Genomic DNA, 22,974 nt, shown 5'->3' on the forward strand with positions numbered 1-22,974 from the left:
GAATACAAGGCCGGGGCGGGGGGCACCGCGGGGACCCCATTTCCCGCGGGCACACACGGCTGAGGCCGACAGGGGCCGCCGGCTCTGGGGGAAGAGGACGAGGGTGCCAACCAACCCGGAGCAGAGGAACGGAGTGTGGCGCACAGGCGTGAGAGAAACTTCCCCGCGGGCCGGGCCCGAGAAGTGGCTACAGGGGGTACGAAAGTGCTCGGGCCGCCAAGAGCGGGAGCAGCGGCGGGGAGGTCACGGCCAGCCCACGAAGGCCACCCTGGCCGGCCGGTGCTGCTCCAGGAATCCCAGGATCCAGTGCGGCCACCACATAAGGCTCTGAAACGAGAGCCGAGAGCTTTTCCCCATCTGGTCGGCAGCTCTCCATTAGAGGCCACATCATGGTGTATCTGCCCCTGGGGGTGCATCAAGTACAAGGAGCTTCAGAGGATCAGCATCTTCCAGAGCCTGGTGCCGCATGCTCTGTGCCGAGGGGCTAATAGATGGGGCACATTAATGCTCCGAAGCACAGCGCCGCCCCACACCTCACGGGCCTGTAGTTGGCCAAGCGCCTCTCCAACTTTTCAGGCCCTACGCAAGTAAGTGGTCAGGGAGAAGGCCCGAACTACTCTGCACGGCCCCGGACCCTTTGTTCCCCTCCCTATGCTGAGCGGTTGAGGCCTGTCCCCATTTAACACTGCAGCTCTGCCCCTTCCCCCTCCACACACAGAGGAGCCAGCCAGTGGTGGGCAAGGCTACCCTGCTGTGAAGCCTGAACGCTGCTGGGGTGGCCCCCGGCGCACCCCGCTCTCAACAGACTGATGTGGCAGATGAAAAGGCTGGCGCTGAGCGCTTTCAGATACAAAAGCTACCTCTGAGTATGTGGGGGGCTATACGGGACGTTCCTCCTCCCAAATGGCCCAGCTTGCTCCCAAGGCCTCCCGAGAGAAAAGGGCAGGATAGAAGGAAAACCCCTGAACCCTGAGCGTGTGCTTCTCGGGCTCCATCCAGCCCGAGAGTGCCTGCCAGTCAACCTCCAGAGAGGGAGGGGAACCCCTTCCAGGGTTCCAGCAGGAAAGGCCCACTCTAACCGGCTCATCATCAGCCGCTTGCTTGGAGAAGTGCGTGCACGTGCGGCGTCAGCACGGGCTGATGGTCACTGGGACACTACGGAATTTCATAAACCTGGTGGTTCGTGTGCCTTGTCAGCCGCTGGCTGCAAATGAGGATAATTTTCCCAAAAGGAGCATTGAGTTGCATTCTCATTTTCCCTTCTGGCTCTTTCAAATATAAACAAGTACGATAATGTTTAGCGCTGGGGAAATCTACAGTAAGTCACGGGCTGTGCTGCGGCCCCGAGAGCTGCAGCTGGTTAAAGGGACAGCACTCCCTGCCCGCTGTCCTGCCCTCTGGCCCCGGGCTTTTACGGAGCCTATTTTCCTAATAAAACATGTTCCTTGCATTATTGCAGCCGAGCCCACCAGTGAGGCTGCGGTTAAAGGGCATCAGCACTTCCTTCCGAGCTCTTGTTTTTCAGAGACCTTATCATTTGATGCTCTAAATTTACATTGGCTGGAATTCTGATATCCCTAATCCTCCAGAGGGCCGGGACTTTGATTTAGTTACATAAAATGAATCACTTTTCTTCTTGTAAAAAAAAAAAAAAAATCAGTATTTTCATGATCTCACTGAATAATATAATTTCAGAGCTGGACCATTATCCCAGCCATTGCATTCATTTAACAGATAAAAAACAACAACTAAGACCCAAGCAAGGTGAAAACATGCCTCTGATCATACCAGTTAGGGCGTGGTGCTGCCTGCTGACAGCCCAAGGCTTTGGCCACCCTCCCCCCGCCCCCAGCACAGAAACAACACAGGGTAGGCTCCGAAATTCCAAATTCCGTCCTAAGTCTTCAAGCTTGTGAGAGGTTGAGAGAAGCACTAAATGGTCTTTCTCACCCTCATGCTGGCAGCCCAGCCTCAGGTAAGAGCCGACGAATGGTGTTTTGGGGCTATGCCAAAACAACACGGGAAGCCGACGCCTGGATCCTATCTGCAAATGACACCTACACAACTTTTTGAACGACCCCAGAGGGACAAGGGTCGAGGGTCCCTGCCTCGTTCTAATAGTCTAACTCCCAATAAATCCTAAGCCCTCACACAGACTGGTGCCTGTGCCTCTCTTGGTGTCCTCTCCCTCTGAGTGCCCCAGCCCCAGTGGGGAGGACAGACCAGGTTCAGGACTCTGTACACTCAGGTAATTCATTCGGGACTCTCAGAGCCTCGGCAGGAAGGGGGGGGGGGGTCATCTCTTTCAGGACACAACACTTACCTACCCAGTCATGGGCTCCTGGTGCTGAAACAACCCTGACTTCAGGGAAGAGGGACTGGGGCACAGGACCCACATGCAGGACATCCAGGTTCCCACCCACCCCCACGAGACAAACGGCAGAGAGCTTAGATGGAGACCTTGCAGAATCCAAAAGGTTAAAAGGAATAATAAAGGAAACCGCCAATTGGAAGTGAATTATATTTGCCTGTGAACGCTGAGGCACTGGCTATATTATAAAAGGCATCTCTTTGCGTTGTTTACCATCACCCTGACTAATGCAGACCTTTTTTTTTTGTTGTTGTTTTAAATAATCTCATGCAAATTAGACACACACACTTCCTTCCAGTTGATTGCTATCTGCAAGGAATAATCTAACCGCAGAGGGACCCGAGCAAGGGCTGAGCAGAGCAGACACGGGGGGTGAAGGGTGTCACCGTCCTGTGGCAGGCAAACTCCTCCCCTCCCCTAGCTGCCTCAAGTCTTCCGTTAGCTGCTGCCTTTGGGAGAATTAGCCAATTTCAATAAAGCCGAAAATCTTCCTTAGTTGGGGTGTCAATTTGCATCATCTGATATCACCAGCCCTTTGCATTTAGATGCTTTCAGTAACTTCACCCCCGCCACTTGCCAATTCCAAGAGCTATCAGCCCTGGTCTGTGACAATTAAAATGTATTGCTGATAGAGAGTAAAACTAAGAAAGTCCCGCTCAGTGATTCCATCCACTGAGCTCGCTTTAGCCAAGAGGAAGAGAACGGGGCGAGGGCACCTGTCCCAAGTGAGCGGGAGGCCAGGCGCCTCCCTCTGACAGGCACTGCCATTTCACCCGTAAGACCACCGCTGCCTGACGGGCCAAACCAAGAGCTCTCAGTTCTCATCGTGCAGGTGAAGGTCGTGCGCACCGGGCATCGGAATCGGGGTGGACTTGCTGTTCTTTCTCTTCTCTGGAATCTACTTTCAGAACCAGTGCCCTTCCCGAGGAGGCGGCTGCTGCTCTTGTGCAGAAGGTGGGGCAAGGATTTCTTTTCCAACACTTTCTCCAGGGTGGGATTCTTTTAAAAGAACTCAGCGAGCAAGCTTCAAGCTATTGATTGATAAAGCCCCATGTTACTGCCGCAGCAGCTGAAGTGATCGGCCTCGGGGCGGCCACACCTGCTTATTTGTATCCCCGAGAAGACCGATTTGTTTTCTTTTTCTAAAGGTTTCGGTTAAAATGCAAACAAAACCAAACCGTTGACTCTGGGAGCCGCAGCCTACTGGCTGGGAGCCGCTGCTGCGGGTCCTTTTGCAGGGACTCAGACAAAACTGGGCACGGGGAAGAGCTGCCTTTTTCCTGCGGGACTGGCTGTGCAAGGGCTTCTCAGAATAAGTCACCTCAATGTTGTCCTCAGTGACCGCTGAGCACTGCCACGGGGCCTGGCCCTGTGCAGGTGAAGCAGAAAGACAGATGACAGCAGACAGCAGCACTGTCTGCGTCTTTTAGGTCAAACAACAACCGGGACAGCAGGGCTAGGAATAGTTTGGAAATGAGCAAGGTAATGAACACCCAACGGCACCTTCCAGCCTGGCCCGAGTTTTATAATAAAAATGTCAAGTCTGACTGGGATCAGGGAACAGGGCCAGAGGGCCAGCGACGCAGGGTGGCGGTTGCGGGCTGGCCACTCTGGCCATCTGCCTCCCCCATCACAGTCCCTCCGTGTGTAGGACTCGGGTGATTCATCTGGGACGCGCGGAGACCGTGCGGGGGTCACCTCTCTGAGAACACAACTAGTTATCTCCCCATGCACACACACACTCTGAGAGGAGATGAGGCAGAGAAGACAGCTGGCTAAAAATACTCCCCAAATTAAAAGAAAAATCAACTCTCTCAGAAAAGGCTAGGGGAGGGGAAAGGGGGGAAAAAAGTATTTTTATTTTATTTTATTAACATTTTGTTGGAACAGTAGAGTACAATAAGGACTCTCAGAGCCTCTAAAAGTCGTTGGATGACCTGTAGACCCCTATTTCCCAGTGCCTTGTATAAAATTGAATTTTTTAAACATAAATTACACGTAATGACGACACTGTAAAAACTAACAGTAATGGAAAGCTGTGCTGTATTTCATTAGCCTGTATTATTCCGTGCCACCTGATCCAGCCGGGCCTTGTTTATGAGTTAGTGTGTTAGCAGATGCCGATGGAAGCATTTGCTTCGACCTTGCTCTTCTCATTGGGGCATGAAATTACGACGGCAGCACCTTGATATTACAGCCATAAATACAGTAAACTGCAAATTTAAGCCAACGGCTCCTATTGTCTCTGAACATAAAGCTGATCGGTATTTATTTAAAAGGAGAACAAAAAAAATATTATATATCACCTTGTTTATGGGGCTTCCCCCACCCACTTTCTTATCCCCTCCCCCAGCCCCCCAACCTGTCTAATTCACTTGGTTAAAATATTAAGCAAATAAGCCAAGTGCTTTCTCCTCTACTGATTAACTATTCCCACGCAGTGCAAACAGTTTTTGAGAAAACTAGTTGCAAACATCATCAGCCCCGAATGAAACAGTTTTTATAAAAATTGATCTGATGGTAGGGCTGGTTCCCACCATCCTGATACTGATACGGAAATTCGGGAACAAGACATGAGACTTCCCTGTCTCCTTAAATGAGGAAAGTTCAGACAACAGGAGAAAAGTTGCTGATGATGTCCTGAAATTGAACGTCCTCTCAGTACCCTTCTAAAAATCGTTAGGTAGAAATGCTATTTCAAAAAGCAGCAAAACACTGCCTCCTGCCACCTAAGGGAAGAAAGAAAGATATCTCATCGAGAATATAATTCTCATCTCAACACAGGGAGCCGGGGACCTCTCATTAAAACTTGCACCCACCCCCTCCTTATCCCAGTGAACCATAAAGACAATATATCCTTTAAATACATTAAATGTGCAAGAAAAATAAACACAAAGACAAAAGGACACTGGATATCACCCAGCCACGTCTCCGAGTATAAATCACCAAGTAAAAAGCCAGTGCAAAACGTACTGCACGGTTAGCTTCAAGACTGAGGAACCGGGCAGCCCGGCTCCACTGGAAGTCTGAAGAGAGACGGCAGTGGGAGAGGATCTCTGCGTCTCAGAGAGGCAGACGAGAGGCGTAAAAACTCAGCCAAGTCCAAGTTTGGAGGTTTCAGACGGTTAGTGGTGAGAACGCCAGCACACAGCAGTGGCGAGCTCTGCTGTCGCTACCAATAGAGCACGCAGAAGGACCGTCTGGGCGGTGAATGAAATGCAAGTTGGGGGGAGCAGTTCCCTCCCAAATCGGGCAGGCTGGGGCCACGGGATCCAGAGCTCTGTAGTATCAAAGACGGAGATGACCGGGTTTTGTACGTTTGCTTCGGATACGGTGTTCCACAAGCCAGACATACTGTACTCCCTTGGAGCCCTAAATTACTTCAGCCACACCAGTCACTGAGCTTAGCTCCTTCCGCATAAGGAGGAAACTTCCCTATAAAATTTATTGGGCTTCTCTGGGGAGTAGTATAACTGGTGAACAAGACAGAAGTGAGCTGCCCCTCTGTGTAACACAAATTGAGATCTCTCATATGAAAGACTGGGAGGGTTTCCAATCAGCATCCGTGACGTCTATTTTTAGATCTATAGTCTAAAGGGTGTTTTTTTTTTTTTCTCCCCTTTTAATCCCTCTCCGCTAAATTAAAAACAAAAACAAAGAGGAGTTGATTTTGTTATTTGATCATCAATTCCGAAGGATTAACAGCATTGCAAATATTGTTGCCGGCTGTCATGGACAGCAGTGTCTGAGCCAGTAGGTCCTTGGCAACAGGCTGAGAAGTCGGCCCTCCCACAGTGCACCGAACAAGTCCTGGGGAACGAGCAGTATCTTTAAGGACCAAAGGGTGTGATAATCAGGAATCACAGCTACCTGAATGCCAAGGGCCAGGTAAGCCAAAGGTATGTTTGTGCATATGCAGAAAAGCCAAATTAATAAACGTTTTCAACGATACTTGCTGGAATCCTGCTCCTGTTTTAGAAGAAGCAGTGAAGTGTGTTTAAAAAAAAAAAAATAAAATTCACCTTTGACAGCCAAACCAAGAAATTCAGATCTGAGAGAAAAGTTAGAGCTCATCTGGTCTATCTCCTATTCTTATTCTTTCCCTTTCCTTCTGTTTTAAAAATCAAGAGAAAAGGACTTGGAGAGGGACAGTGACTTACTTACCCACAGCCCATGGTGAGCCCCAGAGGCAGAACCAGATTCTCAGCGCCATGTTTGGGGGTGGGGGGTGGGGGGTGGGGGGGAGCAGGGTCAAGCAGGGAACGAGCCTGCTCCTCTCTACTATCGGACACAGCTAGCACATTTTTACTAAGCAAACTCTTAGAATCAATCAATCGCCTCAAAAAAAGAAGAAAAACAAAAAGAATATATATGGAGCCCAGGGTGAAAACGTGAAGGATATACAGAGCCTCTATGTGCAAACAAAACAAAACACACACACACACACACACACACACACACACACACTTCTACTCTACTTAGTTGTGTGTACATGCATAAAATAGAGAGGACACAGGAAATACTGGTTACAAACAGGGAGGGGACTGGTAGCTGGGGACGGAGACTGAAGGCACTTTGTTCACTGTCTATCCTTATGAAATGTATTCCATGTGAATATATTTCTGATTCAAAAGGGATGATTACTTTTTAAGAACAAAGAGAATATTTGGAGGGGGGAAACCCTGAATCCTGAGCAAAATCACTTACAATGGCTATCCTCATTTTCTCGAAGAGAAAAACCAAGACACAAAAAGGTACAGAGATGTGCCCAGAAACTGGGATTAGAATGATATCCACATTTTCTAATTTCTTGTTTAACTCATTGTGGCTATAACCACAGCAGCCAAGTACAAGGTGGCTTGCTTTCTTTCTTTCTTTCTTTTTTTTTTTTTAAATGTGTGTTTTTAAAAGGCAGGCATCTGTTCTATTTTGACACATCCTGGCCGCCCAAATGTTTCTTTCAGCTCTAAATATTTGCTTCACCAATGGAAATGTTTCCATCACTGCAACAAAACAAACATTTGCTTTGGGATGGCAGGGACAGCCATACGCTGTTTCATATGTTACTGATTTGGGAAACAACTCTACTGTGGGACCCAAATCAAGGGGGGAGATTTTTGTTCCTTAAGGAAAACGCTGGCACAAGAGCTCAATATATCGAGACGCACTCCTCAGTCACCCAGCTAAACTGTGATGCCGGTTCATTTGGGGTTTTCTTTAACATCCTGAATCTTAAGTATAAGATCAGAAGGCTTATTGTTTGGCATTCAACTTCTTAAAGCTTTCAATTACCATGCAGCTATCAGATGTTTTTTAAGTCCTCATATTACCCTGATATTAATACATTAAAACATGCTATGTCCTAATAGGTCAATACAGTACATAAATTATTTTGTCACCACCTATTTGGGTAGCTCGAACGAATCTGGTATTGGTTGCTATAGTCAACATTACTAGCGTAGAGATAAATATTTAGAACTCAACCAAATCCATAAATATTTGAGTGCTTATTTTGCCAGGCAATGTGAGAGCCAAGACTTCACCTTCCTTACCTGGTTAAATGGCAGCCTCCCTAAGGAAGACCTCCTCCCCACCAATTGCTTATGTTGAAAGGATATTTTGTCTGTCTTCTATCTATAATATAATACATGTAATACTGTCTAATATACGAACATAAGGTCCGTAATGTATAGGCCTATCTATCTACTGACAGTAAAAATAGCACTTCAACTGCTGAAAATATGGAAAACAAAGCACAGAGAGAATTTAAAAATCATTCACATTTTCACTCTCCACCTAGACATAATGGCCAAAATGTTTTAAACCCAACTGTCAAAGAGTAATTTTTGGAGCTTTGTATATATTTAACTCTTTGAACCCCAATACTGGTCCTGAGCGGGGCCGCCGAGGCGCGTGACTCCAGGGCTCCACATCACCGTGTCCGTGGACCTTGTGGGCCCGCGTGGTGTGTAACCCATGCGGCCAGAGGTGGCAGGGGAGCCCCCTTTGGCTCCCAATTTACAGGGAAGGAAGCTGAGCTACAGAGACAGTAAAGCAGTCTATCTCAGGTCCCGGTGCCTGCGGGTGGGGACAGGCAGGATTCCAGACAACACGGGGGAAGCATTCCAAATCTCGGTCCATGTTCAAAGGAAATACTGATATCCCGCCCTGACTTCTGGCATATCATTCAGATGTGTTGGTAAAGTTGTTAAGATTGAATTCTTTCAAAATAAAAACGACGTTTTTTGCATTAGAATACCCAAAGCTGGAAGTGCAAACTGAGAAGCTTCTAGAAGACAATACAGCACTCTGTCTCAAGAGTATTTAAAAATGTTCACAACCTCTTGACTCAACAATTTAATTTCTCAGAAATAATAAAATAATGTAGTATGAGACTAACGTACAAAAATGGTTCCTCACCGTATTTTTAAGAAGAACAAATATTTGGGGCGCCTGGGTGGCTCAGTCGGTTGAGCGTCCGACTTTGACTCAGGTCATGCATGATCTCATGGCTTTTGGGTTTGAGCCCCGCGTCAGGCTCTGTGCTGATAGCTCAGAGCCTGGAACCTGCTTTGGATTCTGTGTTTCCCTCTCTCTCTCTGCCCCTCACTCGTGTTCTGTCCGTCTCTCAAAAATAAGTAAACGTTATGGGGCGCCTGGGTGGCGCAGTCGGTTAAGCGTCCGACTTCAGCCAGGTCACGATCTCGCGGTCCGTGAGTTCGAGCCCCGCATCAGGCTCTGGGCTGACGGCTTGGAGCCTGGAGCCTGTTTCCGATTCTGTGTCTCCCTCTCTCACTGCCCCTCCCCCGTTCATGCTCTGTCTCTCTCTATCCCAAAAAATAAAAAAAAATAAAAATAAAAAAAAAATAAAAAAAAAAGTAAACGTTAAAAAAATAAAAAAAAAAAAAAGAAGAGCAAAACATTTGAACAACATAAATGTGTGAAGAGGGCTGAGCAGAGAAATTAGGACACATTTCAGTTACGTGCTGTTATTCGACTGTGTACATTTTCATGAACAATTTCTGATGGCATGGGAAAATGCTTCTGATACATTAAGACATAAAAAGCAGATGTTATATTCATAGCTTGATCTTAATTACATTTAAAAAAAAAAAGAACAAAAGGAAGCAGGAGAGTTGCATCATTTTTAACTTAATCTGAATTCAACTTATACATGTTCAGAAGAAAAGAGAGAAGGAAAATTACACTAGAAGCCGCAGGGAGGGGCCTACCATTCCATTCAAGGAGTGTTGTGTTTACAAGCAGGCATGACACAGGAGGCTTGAATTTGCTGTCTGCTCATCAGTGCATTCCCACACACCCTGCAGTCTGTGCACCCTGACACGGGAACTTCCCCCCCACCCCCATACATCTTGGCACCCTTCTGCAAAGCCAACCACGTCATCTGGTGTTAAACCAAAGATCTGTTTCAGTGTGAAGAAAAATGTGGCTGTACCAGACTTACTGAGGGGCAACACAACGGTATCCTGCAAAACACCTTTCTAAGGGAAAGGTATTCAATTGTTTTAAAAATTAACACTTGACAGATATATTCCCATAGTTAAATTCTGTATTCCCAAGATACCAAAGGGTATGCAGTGAAAGGCTGTCCCCCTCCCACTCCTGCCACCTGGCCATCCAGTTAGATCTTCCAGAGACAACCACTGCTACTAGGTTCTTAGATGCCTCCTAGACATAGTCTATGAACATATGAAAGTGCTTTTCTATACCCATATAATACACTTTTTATATATTAGTGTATGTGTGTGTGCATATATATGTACATACATATATATATCCATATTGTACAAATAATAGCATGGTATATATGGAATAGTCTTTACTATTCTACAAGTTGCTATTTTTAACTAAGACATCTTAGAGAGTATTCCTTATTAGTATCTGTAGTGCTTCCTCATTCTATTTAGTGGCTACAAGGCATTCTATTTCATGGACGTACCGTAACTTATTTAACTTGTCCCCTATTGAACATATATTACAAGCCCCCAAACAAGTCCTTGCATGTGCCATTCAAACATGTGCAAGTTGTCCCTGCAAGTAGTTTTGATTTTGATCAACACTGCCTAACTCTCCTTTAGAGGTGGTTTCCACTTACTTCCCACCAGTCTACATGTGTTTCCCACAACTCTGCCTGCATGATGCTATCAAGCTTTTTCTTTGTCATCCTGAAAGGTAGAAGAATGGCCTCATTGTAGTCTTAAGTAAACTTGTGTTGGCATTCAATATACGTACAGAAAAGCAAGCACATTTTAAGCTTACAGCTTGATGTATTTTCACACAGTGAAAAAATCCATGTAGCTACCATCCAGGTTAAAAAAAAAAAAAAGGGTAATACAACAGCCTCCAGGAGCAGCCCTCACGCATCCTTCCCAGTCACCACTTAACTTCTCGCACCACGGATGAAATCTGCTTATTTTTGAACTTTACATTGGTGGAATAATATAGAAAGCATTCTTTCACAATGGGCTTCTTTTGCTCAACATTATGCTTCTGCAAGGTGCCTCTGCTGGTGCTCGTAGCCACGGTTCATTCACTTTGACTGCTGTATAGTACTCTCACGCGGGACAAGAATGAAGCACGATTTATCCGTCTGTTCCAGAGTGGTGCTAATCACATTTTTACACATACGCTTTGGCGGCAAACTGCTGGATTATATGGGGTGTGCGTATTTCAGATGAACAGACACCGTCAAGTTTCCAAAGTAGTCAGGCCAATTCACACTCACACCAGGAGTGCAGAATTCTAGTTGTTCTGCATCCAACACCAGACTCAGTTTTTTTCCACTTTAGCCATTCTGGTGGGTGGGAAGTGATTACGTCATTTGGACTTTAATTTGCATTTCCCTGATGACTAGTGAGGCTGAAATTTTTGCATATTTCATGTCTTTATTGGGTACAGTGTCATATACACATATGTGCAGGTACACAGTGTGTGTGTGGTAAGTTTGTTCACTGTGTTGTTAGAAACTTGATTTCTGTCTGTTCTGTAAGTTCCTAAGAAAGACGTTCTGGAACTTTCCATGGTAAGAGCAGATTTGTCCAGTTCTCCCTTCAGGTCTGCCCATTTTGTTTCCTGTACAGTGAAGCTATGTTATTTGGTTATACATACTTAGAAATGTGACTGATCATTCTGAAATTTCCTTATTTCTCACTCCACTTTTAAGTCTATCTTGCCTGGTATTAGTACTTGGTTTCTTTTGGTTAGTGTTTGCACAGTCCCTTTTTCCATCATTTTACTCTTAATCCTGTGTGCCTTTTTATTAGAGGTATGTTTGATGTAAGCAGCCCTGGATGGGGTTTAGGTTTTGTTTTGTTTTGTTTTTTAATCTAATCTTGACAAACTTTGCTTTTAATGGAGTAGTCTATTTACATTTAACGTGAACACTGAAATTTGGGGGTTTATCTCTTTCATCTCACAATTTGTTTTCCTTTTGATCTGTTTAATGCCCTCTTTTCTCTTCTTGCCAACTTTTTAATTCAGCTTTCCCCTCCACTGGCTTGTAGTCAAGGTGGTTTTTGATAGATTTCTTCACTGTAGTGTTACTAACTTTCCTTTTGTAGTTACTAAATAGCTTGGAGGAGAGACTCTCAAACTTTCACCTCTAATTTCAGCATCCATCAGTGGACTGTGTGTCCGCAACGATGATCACTGTAATGTTTGCCTAATGGGGGGGTCCTCCGTTCTTAAGCGTGAAAGGGGTGCTAGGCCCGAAATGTCTTGAGAACCGATGCGCTAGGTACCACAACACGCTCTTGACTTACTATTGTTTCATATAATTGAGAAATGTTACCATTTTGCCAACAATTCCAACACGTTCATCCACCCTTCTGCCTGTGTTACTGTCGTACATCCCAATCATACATGCGTTTTAAATCCCACAAGAAAGACACTTATTTTATGCAGCCAATATCTATTTCTATTTGTCCCCTCCCTTGCCTGCCTGCATTTCTGTGTCCTCTGTGTCTTCAGTTAAGGTTCATTTTCTTTCTGCCTGAAAACTCCATTAGTGTTCCATTCAGCACAGGTGTGCCGGCAATGAATTGCCTCAGTTTTGTTTATCTGGAATGTCTGTATTTTCCTTCGCTTTTAAAAAAGTGTTCCATTGTGAAATGATTTCAGACTTACAGAAGAAGTGCAAGAATGGTACAAAGAATTCTCACATATCTTTCGCCCGGATTCTTCAAATGCTAAATTTGCTTTATTATTCTCTACCAGTCTATCTATATAATTATTTTTTCCCTGAACTGTTTGAGACTGAGTTACAGACAGGTTGCCCCTTCTCCCTAAGTATTTCAGTATTCATTTCCTGATTCTGGGGCGGGGAGTCCACGCTCAGACATAACCACAGTACAATTATCAAAATCAAGAAGTTAACATCGTTCAACTGATCTCTGTAGCTCAGACCGCCCCTCTGAGCTCGATTCACATTAACCCATCTGCCCACCTGGTGTTTCCACCTGTATGCCTAACAGAGCCCTCAAACCTACCGTGTCTAACACCGGGCTCCTAATCTGGCCCCATCAAGATTAATGGTGATTCTATCCTTTTAGTCACAAGGTCAAAACCCCTGGAGTCATCCTTACCTTCTGCTTCTCTTTCAGACTTCAGATCCAACAAGTCAGGATATTCTGATTTGTCACATAATAGCCAGGGATGTGACTGGGGACTTATCACCTGACTGCTCTCCCAGTTCCCATTATTGCTTTCCAACAGTCTCTCTCTTTTTTTTTAAGTTTTATGTATGTCGAGAGAGAGAGAGAGAGAGAGAGCATGAGCAGGGGAGGGGCAGAGAGAAAAGGGGGAGAGAGAGAGGAGGAGGAGAGAGAGTGACAGAGACAGAGAGACAGAGAGAGAGAGAGAATCCCAAGCAGGCTCCACACTGCCAGCACAGAGCCTGATGCAGGGCTCGAACTCACGAACCATGAGAACATGACCTGAGCCGAAATTAAGAGTAGGACGCTCAGCCGACCGAGCCACCCAGGTGCCCCCAACAGTCTATTCTTAATGCAGCAGCCAGGGTGATCCTGTAAAAGCTTAAGGGAGATTATGTAAATCCTCTACTTAAACCCTATGATGGTCTCCCATTTTATTAAAAGTAAAACCAAAGTCTTCATGTGGATCAACACTGCTCTATACAACCTCGCCTCCTGTCAAGGCTGTGACCTCTATGGGTTCTCTCTCCCACCACCAGAACTTTCTCTAGCCACCCAGCCGGACACCAGTCTATAGCAACTTCCATCTGGACAATATTCCTCTGGTAGCCGAACATAGATCGCTTTGTAACCTTCCTTTTGTCTTGTATTATTGAACTTTTACTGTCTATCTTACTCACATTGTATCCCCAAGGCCTAACATATGGATCAACTCGTAGCAGGCATTCACCAAATATCTGTTCAAGATATCAAGCTCTATGACCCACCTTGCCTGCACTCTGGCCTCCTTTCTGTTCCTAGAATTTGCTAGACATGCTCCCTTTTCAGGCTTTGGTACAAATGGTTCCCTTTTCCTGGAACTCTTTGTCTCCAGAAACTTGCATGGCTTGCTTCCTCATTTTTTTCAAGGTTTTGCTTAAATGTCACCTTAGTGGAGCCTTTTCCGGACCATTCCATTTAAAATCGCAACCTTCCAAGAACTCTCTATTGCTCTCACTCCACTTATATTACGGTTATACATTTATTCCCCTAATGGTCTCCTTTCCTCCCCACCATTGGAATGTAAGCTCCACGAAGGCAGAGCCTGGGGGCTATTCTATTCACTGCTATATTCCCAGTTCCTAGAACAGCAGGAAGGTTCTATTGGCACTGGTAGGTGTTCAACAAAACTGTGTAGAAGGAATAAATAAATGGAAATTCAGTATGCAAAACAGGTCAAAGTAATGCTGCTCAGGTTTGGGGAGAGCCAGTTGGGGCATGGAGCAAACCCAGAGTCCCACCTTTTGATTCCTCTTTGTCCCTGAAACATCTCTTTAGAGCCTCCAAGGAGCCCCACAGGTGAATGTAAAACTTCACTGTATATTCACCTTGCGCTAAGGCAAACTGGTTTGCTCCCCAGCCCCTGACAGGACCGGTGCTCTTCAGTCTTCTGCCCCAATGGCCCACCCACTGTGGACTTCTCCCAGTCCTACTCCGATACTGTCTGTTGTTCTGGGTTCTCTCTCCCACCACCAGAGCTTTCTCTAGCCACCCAGCCGGACACCGGTCTATAGCAACTGCCATCTGGACAATATTCCTCTGGTAGCCAAACATAGATCGCTTTGTAACCTTCCTTTTGTCTTGTATTATTGAACTTTTACTGTCTATCTTATTCACACTGTATCCCCAAGGCCTAACATATGGATCAACTCGTAGTGGGCATTCACTGAATGTCTGTTCAGTGTGTGAATAAAAGTGAATACAGCATACTGGTATTTAGTGGACTGCATATTATTAATAACTGAAGGATACGTCTGTAACACTTGGGGACAATCTCTTTTTTCTCTCTTTAAAATAAAGTTGTTTATCATAACGCTCATTACCACTGCATGTAACATTATTTTCGAAATTCCATCCCATGCAATAAGGCAGGACATAATATTAAGATGTTTAAGAACTGGAAAGAAGGTCACAAAATAATCAATTGTAGATAATATGATTATATATCTAGAAAAATCAATTCAAGAAAAAAGTTTAATGAGATGGCTAGATTTATGTTTTTTTTTAATGTTTATTTATTATTGAGAGACAGAGAGACACAGAGCATGAGCAGGGGAGGGGCTGAGAGATGGAGAGACACAGAATCCGAAGCAGGCTCCAGGTTCTGAGCTGTCAGCACAGAGCCCGGCGCGGAGCTCAAACTCACAAACCACGAGATCATGACCTGAGCCGAAGTCGGATGCTTAACCGACTGAGCCACCCAGGCGCCCCTATAATATGTATTTTTTAAAAATTCAATAGCATTCTTATGCACCAGCAATAAGTAATTTAAAAATAAATTCCTTTCTCAGTAGCCACAAGAAATATAAAATTACAATAAGTAATCTTAAAATATGTTATACCTGTATAAAGAAAACCTTGCAAAAGCAACAAAAATATTGAAGTAAATGGAATGGACTTTTCAAATTAATTTGAAAGATTTGATCTAATAAAAATCCCAATTATTTTAAATTTTCTCAGAAGTTCTAAAAGGTTAGCTTACTAAGCACATAAGAATGCACAAGTAAGAATAATAAGAAATGTTTGGGAGTTCATTCTGTCTCCTCTGCTAGGTATTTTAAGTATACTTTTTTTTAATTTTTTTTTTTTTAAACTGGCTCCTCTAGGGATTTCAGTATGCATTCTTAACTCATCAGAGTCTACTCTAAATTAATGTTCTACCGCTTTACATATTAAGAACTTTAATATGATACATATTATTATATGTACCATATTGTATGTATTAACACATTTTATTAAGAATCAATTTCAGGGGCACCTGAGTGGCTCAGTCAGTAAAGCGTCCGACTTTGGCTCAGGTCATGATCTTGCAGTTCATGAGTCCGAATCCCACATCAGGCTCCGTGCTGACAGCTCAGAGACTGGAGCCTGCTTCATTCAGATTCTGTGTCTCCCTCTCTCTCTGCCCCTCCCCCACTTACACTCTGTTTCTCTCTCTCTCTCAAAAATAAACATTTAAAATTTTTTAAAAAAATCAATTTCATTTACACCACCTTGCACATTTTGTGCTGTTGGTCTAATGTTCATCATACATATACATGTCTGTTATAAACCCAAATATATCTTATTATTGCTTTAGACAACTTTTACAAATTTTAAGAATAAAAGTAAAAATAGCATTTTATATTCGCCCACATATTTCACCTTCCCCATGCTCTTTATCCCTTCTGAGGATACAAATTTCCACCTGGCATTATTGTCTCTTCAGTATGAAGATCTTCCTTTGCTATTTATTACGATGCATGTCTGCTGGCAACGATTTCTCTCAGCTTTTACCTAGAAATATCATTATTTCTCCTTTCACATCTGATGGATATTTTTACTGTGTATAGAATTCTAGGTTGACAGTCTTTTCCTTCAGTGTTTTGAAGATGTTATTCCACTGCCTACTGGGCTACATGGCTTCTGACTATAACTCAGCCATCATTCTGAGCACTGTTCCCTTTTCTTTATCTTTAGTATTCAGCAGCTGTGCTCTGATATAATAGATGGAATTTTCTCTGTATTTATCCTGCTTGAAGTTGGCCATGCTTCCTGGTTGCTCCATATGTGCGTGTTTTAATCAAAATTGGAAGTTTTTCAGCCAACATTTCTTCAAATATTTTTTCTACCTCATTCTTCTGAGATTTGGGGACTGTAATTACTCATATATTAGGCAACTTGATCAGTGAAGCCCTCATCCTATTTTTTCAACCTTTTTTTTCCTCTTTGTAATTTAGTTTGGCTGATTTCTACTGACCTGTCTTCAAGATCACTGACCCTTTCTTCTCTTGTGTTCAATTGGCTGTTAATTTCAAACAGTGAAATTTCAGTGACAGGTTTTATCCTTTGCAGTTCTAAGATTTCCACTTGGTTCTTTTTTTTACAGCTTCTGTATCTATATTATAACTTCCACTTCTTCATCCTTTCACCATATTTTTCATATATATTTTTAAACATTTTTATGGCTACAGGTTTTTTTTGTCTGTGAGTCTATTTCTCTGATTTTCATTTCAAGTAAGGGTCACAGGTTCCTGTTTGCTCATCTTCACATGTCTAGAAAGTTTTTATTTTATACTGGACATTTTGGATGATAAGCTATAGAGGCTCTGGATCCTGCGGTCTCCTTCTGAAGAACTCAGTTTGGTCCCAGTAGGCAGTCAAATTATTGGCAGATCACCTTAATTTGGGGCAGGCCATTTTATGTTTTATGTATTTTGTGTGTGTGCTTAGACCTTCATCCTAAAGAAAATGTCACAGTTGTAGACATTTCCTGTTTCCTCCTAAGGGGTGTTGCTTCTGGGGCTTCAAAGGAAAGCCTAAGGTGTTTATATACCAAGACTTTCTAGTCTGATAAGACTCAAACTCTAAATCCTGCCTTTCCTACAGTAGGAGCTGCTGAAATCAGCTGGAACCTGTGACACCTGCCCAGTGCATGGGCAGTTCACAAGCTAGCCCAGAATTTCAGGGGTGTATATATTCAGGCTGGGGCTACGCCCTCCAAAGTTCTTTTCTTCCTCTAAGTTTCATTTCAAGTTCTGGCCACTCTGGCCTCTTTGAAATCTATCCCCTAATTCCTCCAACCAACATGGTGGTTTCTGCCAATTTCTGCTTAACTTATATCTGCTAGAACCTGATGGCCTGGGAGTCCCTCAAGGGAAAAGTCATACATAGCCTGTTCTCATCCAAAGTTGTTCCTTCTCTCAAGAATCAAATCCACTCCAATTTCTGGTTGCATTTGGTTACTTTCTTGTCCCTTTAAACAACATTTTCAAAATATTTTATCCAGAATTTGTATTTGTTACTGGTGGGAATGTTATTCTGATACAAGCTACTTGGTTATGACTGAAAGCCAGAACTCTAACTCAGAATGTTTTTGAAAGAGAAAAACAATGGAGTGAATTTTGTTTGTGTACATGTGAATATTGATGATAAAGATACAGAAATCAGAACACTGTGGCACTTGTGTAAGAGTATATAGGTCAGTAAATACAACAGATATCTCTGAAAGAGACCTTCTTAATACTGAAATTTAATATATAATAAAAGAAGAAAAACAAACAAATGAGGAAAAACTATTTGAAGAACAGTTTTGGGAAAAGTGATGTTTGAAGAGCATCATTTCACCTCACTTCATTAATTTCAGGATTAAAGAGTTAAATATAAACACATAAACCACATATACTAAAATAAAATGAGTGTGAATATTTAACTCATTGCTGGTTCAGTGTTTGTAGATAAACTTTTTTAAATTATGGGTTTTTTAATGTTTTTTATTTTATTTTATTTTATTTTTTTATTTTTTTTTTTACATTTATTTATTTTTGAGACAGAGAGAGACAGAGCATGAATGGGGGAGGGTCAAAGAGAGGGAGACACAGAATCTGAAACAGGCTCCAGGCTCTGAGCCGTCAGCACAGAGCCCGACGCGGGGCTCAAACCCACGGACCGTGAGATCATGACCTGAGCCGAAGTCGGCCGCTTAACCGACTGAGCCACCCAGGTGCCCCTTAATGTTTATTTTTGAGAGAGAGAGAGAGAGAGCGAGCGAGAGTGAGCACAGGGGGAAGGGCAGAGAGAATGGGAGACAGAAGATCTGAAGCGGGTTCTGCGCTAACAGCACAGAGCCCAATGTGGGGCTTGAACTCACAAACCATGAGATCATGGCCTGAGTTGAAGTTGGATGCTTAACCAACTGAGCCACCCAGGTGCCCCTGTGGATAAACTTCTGAACCTCTCTCATTAGTTTCTTTCTCAAATAAAAGAAAATAATTTTAAAAAATACCCACCTCACAGGGTTCCTGTGATTAAATAAAGGCACTGTGCCAACTGACACATAATCACCCCTCAATAAATGTTAGCTGTTGCTGTTGTTGTTACTATAGTTATTATTATTTAATACTTATGGGGAAGGCATCTCTTTCATAAAATAATGGAGAAATTGTAAGATTGATAAATTTTATTATGTGAAAATAATCACTTTTATATATTAAAAAACAAAAAAGGCAAGGAACAATGGGGAAAATGTTTGCAAACATGACAAAGAATTAATATTCTTAATATATAAAGGGCATTTAAAAATCAATAAGCACTAATATCCCAGCAGAAAATAAAGGACTGAATAAACATTTCTGAGAAGAAATAAACACATTTTAAAAGTTCAACTATGTTATTAATCAAATAAATACAAATAAAAATAATCTGAGAAAGTGGTCTTGTTCCTATTTTGTTGTTGTTTTAGAGACCAGACACGTTTAGTATGTTAAGATAGTTATTCTCAGACCCTGGTGAAGGGATTGGTAAGATTATTTAGAAAACTACTGCTATGTACCCAGAGTCTTAAAAAAAATCTGGGGCCTGGGTGGCTCTTGGTTTCGGCTCAGGTCATGACCTCATGGTTTCGTGGGTTTGAGCCCCTCATCAGGCTCTGCGCTGACAGTGCAGAGCCTGCTTGGGATTCTCTCTCCCCCTCTCTCTCTGCTCCTCCCCCACTCACACTATCTCTGTCTCCCTCAAAAATAAATAAATAAGACTTAAAAAAAAATCCTACTCTGTGTTTCAATACTTCCTCATTTCAGGAATCTATTTTGAAGCAGTTTCTGCCATCTCTGGGGTTTTTTTCTAATTCCAAAATATAAAAATTAAGAAAGAAAATAAATCCAGTACTCATCTCAAGAAGCTAAAAGAAGAACACCAGGAAAATCCAAACACAATAGACGAAAGCAATTCTTAGAAGAATGTTTTAAATTTTCCAAGTGGCCAAATTTCCTTGTAGGTTTTCTCACTGTAAATTTTACCTTTATTTTCTTCTGCTCAGAGAAGGGGGTGCTATATGATTTCCATCTCTTGGACTTTGAGATTTTTCTTTGAGCTGATTTCACATAACTTTTTATAAATGCACCATAGGTACTGAAAAATTGAATCCCCCCTGTTTGATGAGTACAAAATCCTCCATATTTACATTTTACGTAAGTTTATTCATTGCTATCCAATTATTTCACATTCTTATTTATTTTGTGGCTGCCGGTATGTTAAATTCTGAAGTGTGTTAATATCTTCAACTACGTCATTTTAAATTCTTCTTGTTATTTCTAATTGCTTTTGCTTTATATAGTTTTATAAAATATTTTCAAGCACATACACTTTCACGACTATTATGCCTTCTGGGTGAACTTTGTAATGTTATAAACTGACCATTCTTTTTAATATCTTCTAACCTGGAATTTCTAATCTGGCAGAATGTGAACACTGCCAATCCTTCTGGTCTGCGTTTGTTTGCCGTATCTGGCCTGTCCCTTGTTTGCAACTTTCCTATGTTGTTTCATTTCAGGTATGTCTCCTATAAACAGCATAAAACTGACCTTGGTTTTTTCCTCAGGTTGTAGTGATTCTGGGATCTGTTAATAGGGGACTGTTTTAATCCCACGAATATTTATTGTTTTCACTGCCTCTAGTTTATTTATAGCTTTTGTTTTTCCTTTCCTGACCTTTGCTGACCTGATCATCTTTTCTTCCCTCTGAATGTGGCTTAAAAGTTCTAAATCTTATTTTTCCCTAGCCTAATAAGAATGAGCCATTTTTTTTTTAATTGAGAAATAATATACCAGTTAATCTTACGTGCACAGCTTGAAGAATTTGTACATATGTACATACTGGGTAACAACCACTCAGAATGAGATCCAGAACATTTACCAGTACATTGTAAGGCAGCCCTTCCCACCTACATACTCCCCTGATCCTTAGTATTAGTCTTACCTGTCCTGAAACATCCCATGAATGTGACGTATTTTTTGTAAAAAAAGGTATGGAGTTCACCAAAACTTCTTTTTTAAGTTTATTTATTTTTAAGAGAGAGAGAGAGAGAGCAAGTGGGGGAGGGACAGAGAGAGAGAGAATCCCAAGCAGGCTCCGTACTTTCAGCATGGAGCCCAATGCGGGGCTTGAACTCATGAACTGTGGGATCATGACCTGAGCTGAAATCAAGAGTGGGGCACTTAACCGACTGAGCCACCCAGGCGCCCCTGTTATGTATTCTTTTACATCTGACTTCTTTGACAAAATACTTGAAGATTCATCCGTGGAGCTGCACAAAGTAGTAATTTATCCTTTTTCCTTTCTGTGTAATATTCTATTACGTGTCTATACCACAAATTACCCATCATTCTGCTGATGGCCATTTCCCCCCAGGTTCTGGCCATTTTAAATAGAAATAGGGGTGCCTGGGTGGCTCAGTCGGTTGAGTGTCCAACTTCAGCTCAGGTCATGATCTCGAGCCCCACGTCTGGCTCGCTGCTGTCAGCATCGGCGCAAAGCCCACTTCAAATCCCCTGTCCCTCCTCTTTCTGCCCCTCCCCCACTTGCTCGTGCATACACATGCTCTGTGTCTCTCAAAAATAAGCATTTAATAGATAGATAGATAGATAGATAGATAAATAGAAATAAAACTGCTACATACATTCATGTGTATGTCTTTTCATGGATATATACACTCATTTCCTTTGGATCTATAGCGAGGAACAGAATTGCTAGATCATAGAACAAGCATACATTTAACTTCAGTAGAAAGTGACAGTTTTTTCAAAGTGACTGTACTCCCACCAGCAATGTATGAGGGTTACAGTTGCTTCACATTCGTGTTGACACTTAGTATTTTCACTTTTCTTAATTTTAGCCATTCTGGTGGGTGTATAATAGTGACTTGCTATGGTTTTGAATTCTATTACCCCAATAAGTAATGATGTCAGGCACCTTTTTGTATATGCTCGTCAACCGTTTGGAAATGCTCTTTAATAAAATGCCTGCTCAAATCTTCTGAACACTTTTTAAAGTTAGGTTATTTGATTTTTTTCTTGTTGATATGTAGGAGTCTTTTTTTTTTTTTTTTTTTTTTTGAGAGAGAGAATGTGACGAAGAGAGGGGGAGAGAATATTTTTTTTTGTTTAAACATTTATTTATTTTTGAGAGACAGAGAGACAGAGCATGAGTGGGAGAGGGGCAGAGAGGGAGCAAGACACAGCATCCAAAGCAGGCTCCAGGCTCTGAGCTGTCAGCACGGAGTTGATGCAGGGCTTGAACTCACGAACTGTGAGATCACGACCTGGGCCAAAGTCGGACGCTTAACAGACAGCCACTGAGGCGCCCCCAGAGAGAGAATCTTAAGCAGGCTCTATGGCCAGCACAGAGCCCGGCTCTGCGGCTCAGTCTCACAACCATGAGATTGACATGAGCCAAAATCAAGAGTTGGTTGCTTAACCAACTCAACCACCTAGGCGCCCCAATTTGTAGGAGTTCTTTACACATATTTTAGATACAAGACCTCTGTCAGATACATATATCACGAATACCTTTTTCCTGTATATTCTTTGTCCTTTTGCTGCTCTCTTTTATGATTTCATGAGTAGAAGCTTTAAATTTTGCTGTAGGTTTTTTTTTTCTTTTTATGGTAGTTGGTATTGTGGCCTGATTAACAAATCTTTGCTTACCCAAAGATTATGAAGACATTCTGCTGTGTTTTCCTAGAAACTTCACAGATTTATCTTTACTATGTATGTATGTTGTGAAGTAAGAGTCAAAGCTGATTTTATTTTTTTCACAGGAGTATCTGATTATTCCAAAACCATGTTTTGGTGCACTGGCGTTCTATGAATTTATTTATTCATCAACATATATTACAGACAGCCTACAAAATCAGACTTTGTGCTGGAGCTGAAGACAAATCAGTGAACAAGGAAGATATTCTTGTCCTCGTGGAATCTAGTGAGCAGTTTAACAACTTGGGTCTTTCAGCCCTTAATTTCAGAAAATTCTTGATCTAAGGAAACAGCTGAGTAAAATCTCTAACTTGTGTCCAGCATCTAGCCACCTGATTGCACTCAATTAATGAAACTCACATGTTCTGCTTCAATTTTTTTC

The 22,974-nt window shown here is 42.7% G+C and overlaps 1 protein-coding gene across 2 annotated transcripts in view; it reads right to left on the reverse strand.

Moving 5' to 3' along the window:
• Positions 1-22,974, reverse strand: part of PEX14 (peroxisomal biogenesis factor 14) — a 144,370-nt gene that overhangs the window by 28,950 nt on the left and 92,446 nt on the right. The window lies entirely within an intron of this gene.

Source organism: Panthera pardus, unplaced genomic scaffold, assembly GCF_024362965.1.
Source record: "Panthera pardus isolate Hobbes unplaced genomic scaffold, ASM2436296v1 HiC_scaffold_11, whole genome shotgun sequence".
Classification (NCBI taxonomy): Eukaryota; Metazoa; Chordata; class Mammalia; order Carnivora; family Felidae; genus Panthera; species Panthera pardus.